This window comes from Sciurus carolinensis, unplaced genomic scaffold (assembly GCF_902686445.1).
Source record: "Sciurus carolinensis unplaced genomic scaffold, mSciCar1.2, whole genome shotgun sequence".
In the NCBI taxonomy this organism is placed as follows: Eukaryota; Metazoa; Chordata; class Mammalia; order Rodentia; family Sciuridae; genus Sciurus; species Sciurus carolinensis.
This window is the reverse complement of record NW_025920240.1, coordinates 73570-82315: the sequence shown is the minus strand read 5'-3', so window position 1 is coordinate 82315 and position 8746 is coordinate 73570. Positions and strand designations below refer to the sequence as shown.

At 40.5% G+C, this 8746-nt stretch overlaps 1 non-coding gene across 1 annotated transcript; it reads right to left on the bottom strand.

Moving 5' to 3' along the window:
* Positions 1–7741: 7741 nt before the first annotated feature.
* Positions 7742–7844, bottom strand: LOC124975294 (U6 spliceosomal RNA). The gene has a single exon (XR_007106884.1). It is a non-coding gene; the product is annotated as a U6 spliceosomal RNA (small nuclear RNA).
* Positions 7845–8746: the final 902 nt, after the last annotated feature.

The window sequence follows — 8746 nt, the reverse complement described above, 5'->3', positions numbered from 1 at the left end:
ATAAGGGTCCTGCTTATACTTCCAAAAGCTTTCAGTTGTTTTTACAAACATTTAACATCCAATCAGTCACTGGCATCCCCTATAATCCTCAGGGACAGGGCATTGTGGAAAGAGCACATCTTACTTTAAAAAATTGTCTAAATAAACAAAAAGGGGGAATAGGAGCCTCCTACAAGTCTCCTAAAGATAAACTTAACTTAGTTCTTTTCATTCTAAATTTCCTAACTTTGGATAGAGACGGCCATTCTGCAGCTGATCGACATCATAATCCCCATAATACTCCTCAAGTATGGGCAAAATGGAAAGATATCCTGACAGGTTGTTGGAAAGGACCGGATCCAGTCCTTCGTTGGGTCCGAGGGTCTGTTTGTATTTTCCCACAGGATCAACTGACTCCAGTCTGGATTCCAGAAAGGCTGGTCAGAGTTTTACAACATGCAAGTGATGCTGTTCCTCCTCGCGGTGACGAGCCTGAGCCTTCCTCCAATAACAGAAACTCAGATGGAAAGGCAAACCCGGAACCTATGGGCCATTGTTAGCCTGGCCATATTTTTCATTTCTGACTAACATATTTTTTATCCTTCCTTTTCTTGTTTTTCACCAATTTCTCTACAAGTCTGTCAATTCTACTGATGATTTTTCAGGTCGTGCTTTTTTTGGTGACAAGGATATTTCTAGCCTTTCTTTGCTTTAACAGGAGGAATTTCTGTACTTTGCCGTTGGAATCATACTACAAATCAGACCCAGAGTAGAGCAACTTGTTCTGCTGACCCTAGCTGTGATATTGCTTTTCCTCCCACGTCAGCTTGTGTATTTCCTCCCTTTTATGTTTCTACCAACTAACATTTCTAATAATGCCTCTTGGCTGTTCACTAGCTGTGTGCTATCTTTCATAATGCTGGAATGGTTCTTTTGCCACCTGTGCAATTTGCACATTTCTATCTTCCTACCAGTCCTAGTTTCTGTTGCAGATATAGAATTGCCAGTGCTATTATCAAGAAACAAAAGAGGCTTTGACATTGCAACAGCCGTGATCACTGCCACCACAGTCCTTGCAGTAGCAGCATTGACACAACCACAACAACGATCATTCGGCCGAGAATGCAGTTGCAGCCTTACAGACCATAGAGACTCTATCAGAGAATGGACTCATTATAAGAACAAGTGGATGCCTTGCAAGAACTTTTGGGACTGGGATGTGTTTATTCCCTGAGAGCTGCTTTGTGTTACCCATATTGTAACTCTATTGGGATGTATATTGTTTCTGTATTTAATATGGCTATAAGGTTCCTCTTCTGTTTATAGATTCGTCAAACAGTGGGCAAGCTTAGGAGCTATGGTGGTACTCCTCTGCCTTGGCCTTCTTCTCTTCATTCGTTTTGGCATGCATCTGCAAGCTAGCCAATAGAGAGATCAAATTATTTTTCATCAGGCCATGACCGCCCTAAAGGCCGACAGCCCCCCATTAGTATGGCTCTTGATGCTGGATCGGTAGTCAAGGACGGGTAATGAAGGAGGTGGCTGTGTACCAACCTAAGACAGGAGCTGCAGCATGCTCTGCAGGCTCTGATGACGGGTAAGGACATATGCTGACCACTCAGCCTAAGACAGACACGGTCCCGAGCCTTAGTTTAATATTAAAGAAGGGGGATCTGTGGGGGTTCCCAGGAACCCCAGCCTCGGGCGTGGTCAAGATGGCGCCTGACACTGAGCCAGAGGCGGCCAGCTATACAGTAAACAACCAGCAAATTCCAATAATTGGCTAGTTAACGATGTGACTACAGCATGCCCCCCCCTCGTGCACCCATCCTGTGCCTGCAGCTGTCCGTGTTTATCTCGTGTACTCTCCCCTGATTGACTGAAGTGTATATAAGCCTGGTGGGTGGGAGAGTAGGGGGCAGAAGCTGAGGAACGGGGCAGAAGCTGAGGAACGGGGCAGAAGCTGAGGAAGGGACGGAAGAAGCGGAAGAAGCGGCGGCGGAGACTGGAGCAGAGCTGGAAGCTGGAAGGAGCTGGGAAAAGGGAAGCTGAGAGTGCGCAGAAGCTAGGGGTAAGAGAAGCGTAGGAAAGAAACTGTGCACAATAAACTTCCAAAGCTTCAGACGTTTGCCGTGTCTCTCTCTGCGGGCAGAGGGGACGCGACAAAAATGGTTCTACATTTCAAGAATACATAAAAAACTTAACAGGAGATGCTGTTTTACTTTCAGGATGGGTACCTCACAGACATAATGCTACAGGAACTACTTTCAAAACCCCTAGAATCTTCCCTCCTTGTAATCCTAAACACAGTACACCTCCTATATGGACAGGTTGTCAACATGCAGGACCAGTGACTCCTGTACAAAATGGATTTTTTTTCACTCCCAATTTCACTTCTTTCACTGCAAATGATAACTTCACTAATAATGATGTTCAATTAGGCATGAAATGTGTCAAACCCTTTGACAATTGGATGCTTTTCACTGCAGCTTCAGAATATACTAACTTACAATCCTTTTTCAGTCTCTTAGAAGGGGCATTTTGGCTATGTACTTGGAACTCCTCTACATGGACAAAGAGTTCTAGGTTCACTGGTGCTGCCTCACAATATACGTGTCAAGCAATTGCTCTCTTTCTCAATGCTGGAATGCTTCTGCATTTGACCTGGCAGTCTTAATGTGTGTTCCTACCTTCCTACCAGTCCCAGTCTCTGTTACAGATGCGCAATTCACTGGTGCTGCCTCACAATCTATGTGTACCAGAAATATTACCTTTCCACCTACCCCAGTTTGTGTATCCCCCCTTTTTATGTTTTTAACTTCTTCTCTTCTCAATTGCACCTCAAGCAAATGCGTATTCCTACCTTCCTACCAGTTCCAGTCTCTGTTACAGATACAGAACTGCCAGTACTACTATCTAGAGACAAGAGAGATTTTGGCATCACAGTGGCTGTGGTCACTGCAATAGTGCTTTCTGCAGCAGCAGCACTAGCAACTGCCATACCTACAGCAACAGCAGTCAATAACTTGGCCAAAAATACAGCTACAGCCTTACAGACTCAAGAAGCTCTAAACAACCATTTAAAGGCAGGCATACTCCTTGTAAATCAAAGAGTGGACTTACTACAAGGACAAGTGGATATCTTGCAAGACCTTTTGGGAGTGGGATGTGTTTATCCTTTAAGAGCAGTGTGTGTCATCCCTATTGCTTATAATAACCTTAGCTCTGTGACTATATTATCTAAAAATCTCTCTGTCTACCTTACTGACAATTGGTCATCTAATTTTGATAATTTAACCAGTCAGGTACGAGCTGAAATACTCAGAATCAATGCCACCAGGGTTCAAGTTGCATCTGTATCTGAGATGTTCTCTTTGTTATCTAAAGCCCTGGGATTGACAAAACAGTGGACTGGAACAGTAGCTGTTCTGATTATTATCTGCTTAGGGATAGCCTGTGTTATATGCAGTCAAATCAGAGCTCACCAAGATGCCCGACATCATCGACAGTCTATAGTACAGGCTTTGACAGCCATTGAGACAGGCACATCCCCCCAAGTATGGCTAAGCATGCTGGACCAGTAGTCAAAGATGGGTAAGATCCGTGGAAATGCATACCAACCTAAGACAGGGTTCTGATGCCTGGAGGTCAGAATTCCAATGACGGGTAAGGATATAATTCGCCATGGACAACCTAAGACAGGCATGGTCCCAAGTCATCTTTTCTTTATTTAAAGATTAAGGGGGAGATGTCAGGGGCGGGCTCTGAGGGCCCCAGAGCCGCACCATGGCCTGATCTCTAAGATGGCGCCTGCCAGCTTGCCAGACATAGATGCACTCATAAACAAGTTTTAGGAAGTAACTCTGGTTGACTGTTGTACATGAGGCAATCCTGGTATCTGCCTGGAGACTGCTCCTTGATAGGCTGACTTTCCTGGTAGTCTACTCTCTGATAGGCTGATGTTCTCAATGTAAGTCTGAGACTTGTGGAATGAACTCCTTTTTGTTCCTGTAATCAAGAAGAGCGTACGTGTTGTGATTGCCCTGCAGGCAGTGGGCAATCATAGAACTGGGGATATAGCTCAATGTGGAGCACCCCTGGGTTTTATCCATAGTACCAGAAAAAATAACAAAAACCTGTCTTATTTCTATGATATAGGTTTAAAAGAATGACAATGTATTGAGTTGTGATAGAAAACATTTTATTTGTTTTCTTTTATGATATGCATGTTTTTCTTCTGTAAATAGGCAATAAAGTCTTCTAGATAGTCTTGATGTGTTTTCTTTAATTGGTATTTCTCTGTGTTAATACAAGTGAATATAACTAAAGCATCAATGGATTGGATTACAAAACTTGTTACTAGGTAAGAACAGGTTTGTAGTTATCTGTGACTTCTTTTAGCTATTGTTGAGTAATATTTTTTTAGGTTTATAGTTCAGCCCCTTCACCTGTTAATAAGATAACTATTAGTTACATATATGGATATGGTTGACTTTATGATTAGCAATTAGTTCAGTGTTACAGATAAATGAAGATGCTAAAATGCAGGAATAAAGGATAGGGCATGGTGATGTGCACTTGCACTCAGTCCCAGCTACCTTGGAGGCTGCAGCAGGAAGTTCTTTTGAACCCTGGTGTTCAAGGTCAGCCTGGGCAACATAGCAAGACCCCATTTATTTAAAAAAGCAAAACAAAAACAATGGGATAAAGGAAAAATGGATAATAGTATAAATGAAATGCTGAAGTCCTATGAGAAATTTTAGCTATACAATGTTAGATGTTGAAGGTAGTTATGCTGTATTGGCCTATGTACAAAAGAGGACATTAAGGGCTGGGGAGATAGCTCAGTTGGTAGAGGGCTTATCTTGCAAGCACTAAGGCTTTGGGTTCAATCCCCAGCACTGCAGAAAAATAAAAAAAGAGGACCTTATTATAGGCCTGGAAGAGGACATCTCACAAACACCAAGATGAGGTCCAGCAAGACTAAGGAATTTTCTTTTGTGGTTGAGCTCTCATTCAAAAATGCCACATAGGTAGAAAAACTTATGGGAAACAGAAGCCATTACAGTCAGGTTTGAGTTTTGACTCTACATAAAACATAAGTTGAAATCCTCTAAGTCATAATATTGGCCTTTGTCAGCCATCCAAATACTCTTTTTATACATTTTAATGGTATACTTAATTTCCTTGGGGATTCCTGACTTTACTGAATTTTTATTAATAGTTGTGTTTGATTTTCTGATTCTTGGTTCTGTTTATTAAGCAAAAGTACTAGTCATTCTTTTGAGTGACTGTGAGATTAATTACCTACCTTTTTTCACTGGTATTTCATGTAAAGCATCAACCACATAATTTTTTCTGAATCAGAAGCTTGTCCTTGGGAATCAGATGGATGGCACTCCTCTTCTCCATCATGTTTCTTACTTCAGGGAGATATCTGTGGAGGAAAGAAGCATCTTTATTTCCTCTGGTAGTCTTTTTTTTTCCCTAGTAGTTTCCATGACTTTGAAATTTCCTAAGATGACCAAGGGATTTGTAGCAAAGATGCTCCTAGAAGTAGTGCAAATCCTGTACTGGGAGACTTATTGTCTATTGAGAGGTTTCATACTCTGAGGAAATGACATGGGCAACTTTTTTTTAATTTAATTTTTTATATGGACTCAATATATTTTTTTATTTACTTATTTTATGTGGTGCTGAGGATCAAAATCCAGTGTCTGACAATATGCTAGGCAAGTGCTCTACCACTGAGCTACAACATCAGTCCTTTTGGTCAACTTTTGAAATATCGTTGAAGCTAAAAACCGGATAGCCAGTTTGAAGGAAACCTTGATAGGTGATATTTTCTGAGTAATATCTAATTATCAAAGGTCAAATAAAATATTTATTAATCATTACTCAAAATAAGGCTTGTGTCATTTAGTTTACCATGAGAATTTTGCTTTGACATTTTAGGAAAAAAATCGAGTTCTCATTAATTCATTGGTTGTTTCTAAAACATACAACTTCAACACTTCCTTTAGTTCCCTTTGAATGGCACTGGTGACTTTTTGGTCAGGCTGGTCCAAGAGATGCAAAAGAGGAAGTAATTTCAGGCTGGCAGAACACTGGGTACCTTTGCTAGGTCTGTGTGTATCTAATCCTAAGAACAAAATTCTTGCCAGTTCTTGGTACTCACTAGCACTCAGTTACTTCATGCTTTTCTGGGCCACCCTGGGTCTCAATGGCCACATTTTCCCAGTCACCAGGCAAAAGTTCTGTCCTTTGAACTCCATACTGACTCCTTTTTATGTGCAAAAACACAAGGAAAGTCAGTTCTCTGCATCAAAACATCAACTGGGAAATGACTACATTGCCAGAATTGCACAAGGTGGTCATCAGACATTCTCACTGGGTTAAAACCAGCACTTTACCTACATGTTCTATTTCCCCAAATATTTACAAAACAGATGTCCTCATATATTTCCTCTGTTCCTAATATTTACAAAACAGGGGTCCTCTTATATTTCCTCTGTTTCCCTTTAAGCAGCATGTTTTAACCAAAACTAATGCACTTCTCTACAAGGTTGGGGAATTCATGAGGACAGCCTTTTCTGCCACTGTCTACTATCACTCACCCAGACCCTTAGAAATTCTCCTCAGTGCTGGGCCTTTCTTGTCCAGTAGGCCATGTTAGATAGACAAACTCTCTCCCATTGCTAGTTTGATTCTTGGGTAACGTGGGGCTTTTTGTATAACAGCCTAATGAATGGATAAATAATATCTTGAGTCCAAAGTAGTTCTATCTCTTTTTTCTGAGGGCTAGGTATTCATCAAGTGATTTACAGGAGACCTGAGGCCAAAAAGACCAGTTAAATATATGCTGCTATCCTTGTTCTCTTATGACAAAACTTCCTACCTATTTCTGTGCATGTCACGAGGATATTCAGAAGATAGATTCAGAGAAAATCCATTTGGTTTAAGGTCAATAATGAATACCATCCTTACTTTCTCCTTCATCTTAAAGTTCACTCTATACCCTTTGGGAAACAGAAGAAATTGTAGTCCCTGTATGAGTACTCCTTAGCAACTCAGTTACAGAGCACAAAAATTTTAAGTTTTAAAAAGAGATACTGAAAGTGATGTTTGTTTATTCTATCCTAGGCCTCTTTTAAGAACCAAGTGAGTGTTTGTTGTTAGTACCTTTGTAATTAAGAAGGATTTAAAATTTCAGAGAGGTAGTTTCCTTTTCATTTTCTTCTATGACAAAGCCATTGTTAAATTTTTTTAAATGGAAATTTCTCACATTGCTACCATTATAGAAAACCAGGTAATTCAATATCTTTCTCATATGAATGCTTATAAGGACAGAATTGATAACTGGTATGTTTTTCCTTTAGTTCTCCAAAGTGCTGGCAAAAATGGCTTATGTTAGCAGGTTTTGAATTACTTACTTAAAAATGGTTGAGGGTAGAGCTCAGTGGTAGAATGCTTTCTTAGCAGGTGCAAGGACTGAGGTGTCGCCCCCAGCACATGCAACAAAACACACACACACACACACACACACACACACACACACACAGAAAAATAATGGATCTTAATAATTTATGATAAGTAATAACTTGATTCAGTGGTTAAAGTAATATCTCTGGCTTTTATTTATGAAATCCAAGAATTGTATAAATTTTTGGTGGTGGATTTGCTTTTGAGAAATATCTTTATTTTAATGCTTTGGGAAAGTGAAGATAAAAAGCATGCATTTTCATCTTTTTATTAACTGATTAAAAATATGGAATACTTCATGAATTTGTGTGTCATCCTTGCACAAGGCCATGCTAATATCTGTAGCATTCCAATTTTAGTGTATGTGCTGCCAAAGCAAGCACATGTATAAAGGTTTTGTGTATGACCAAAACAAAAAGACTGTGGCACAGATGTACTGGATCTTAACAACTGAGTAGTTGATTCCTGCCATTGCAACCTGGTGAGCATTGTCTTCTTCAAGAACTTGCTGATGATATACACCCATAAGCATACTCATGAGAACAATCTAACCTATCAGTTCCTGAGAGTTGACTCATCTCCAAGAACACCTCCTCTTAAGAAACGCAGGTGACTGGGGAAGCACTGATAACTTTTACCACAGTGACATGCTGAAAGTTGGATTGGAAAAGGCTTGCGTGTCCCACTGGTACTTTTTCAACTGTGCCAATTCAGTTGATGAAAAGAGGAGAAAAAGTCAAGACCAGGGAGGGTTGGCATACTCAGAAGAGTTTCTTAATTTTTTATTTCTTTTTCCCTGAACTGTATGGGATTTGAACTGCGGTCCTTGAGCATCCTAAGCAAGTGCTCTATAAAATGACCTATTTCTTCAGCACCAGAGGAACCCCTTTTAGGTACCCTCTAGATCCTCTGTGGGTCTGAGTCCCTGAAATTCTATGTAGAAAAAACAAACAAAACCAATGATTTTCTATCACATTCTTCATTTTCCTTTTCACAAAAATTCTGCAAGGAACATTTTGTGCATGACCCACAGTCTAGGGGTGTTTCATGAGGGGAAAACTTTATCCGTGTCTATCAAAGGAGGAAAAGACTTGTAGCTGACCACTGAGCAGAAGATGATGTCAGTGAGCATGGAGGCCAGGGGTCAGGAGGAGAGGCAGGCATATGTGGTAATTAGAATATGCTCAGGTTGTTAGTATAAAGGCCATCAAACCTATAGATAAAAGCAGACTCACTATCTATACCAATTTGCACTTCTGCCATGGCTTCTTCAGCTATTCATCCA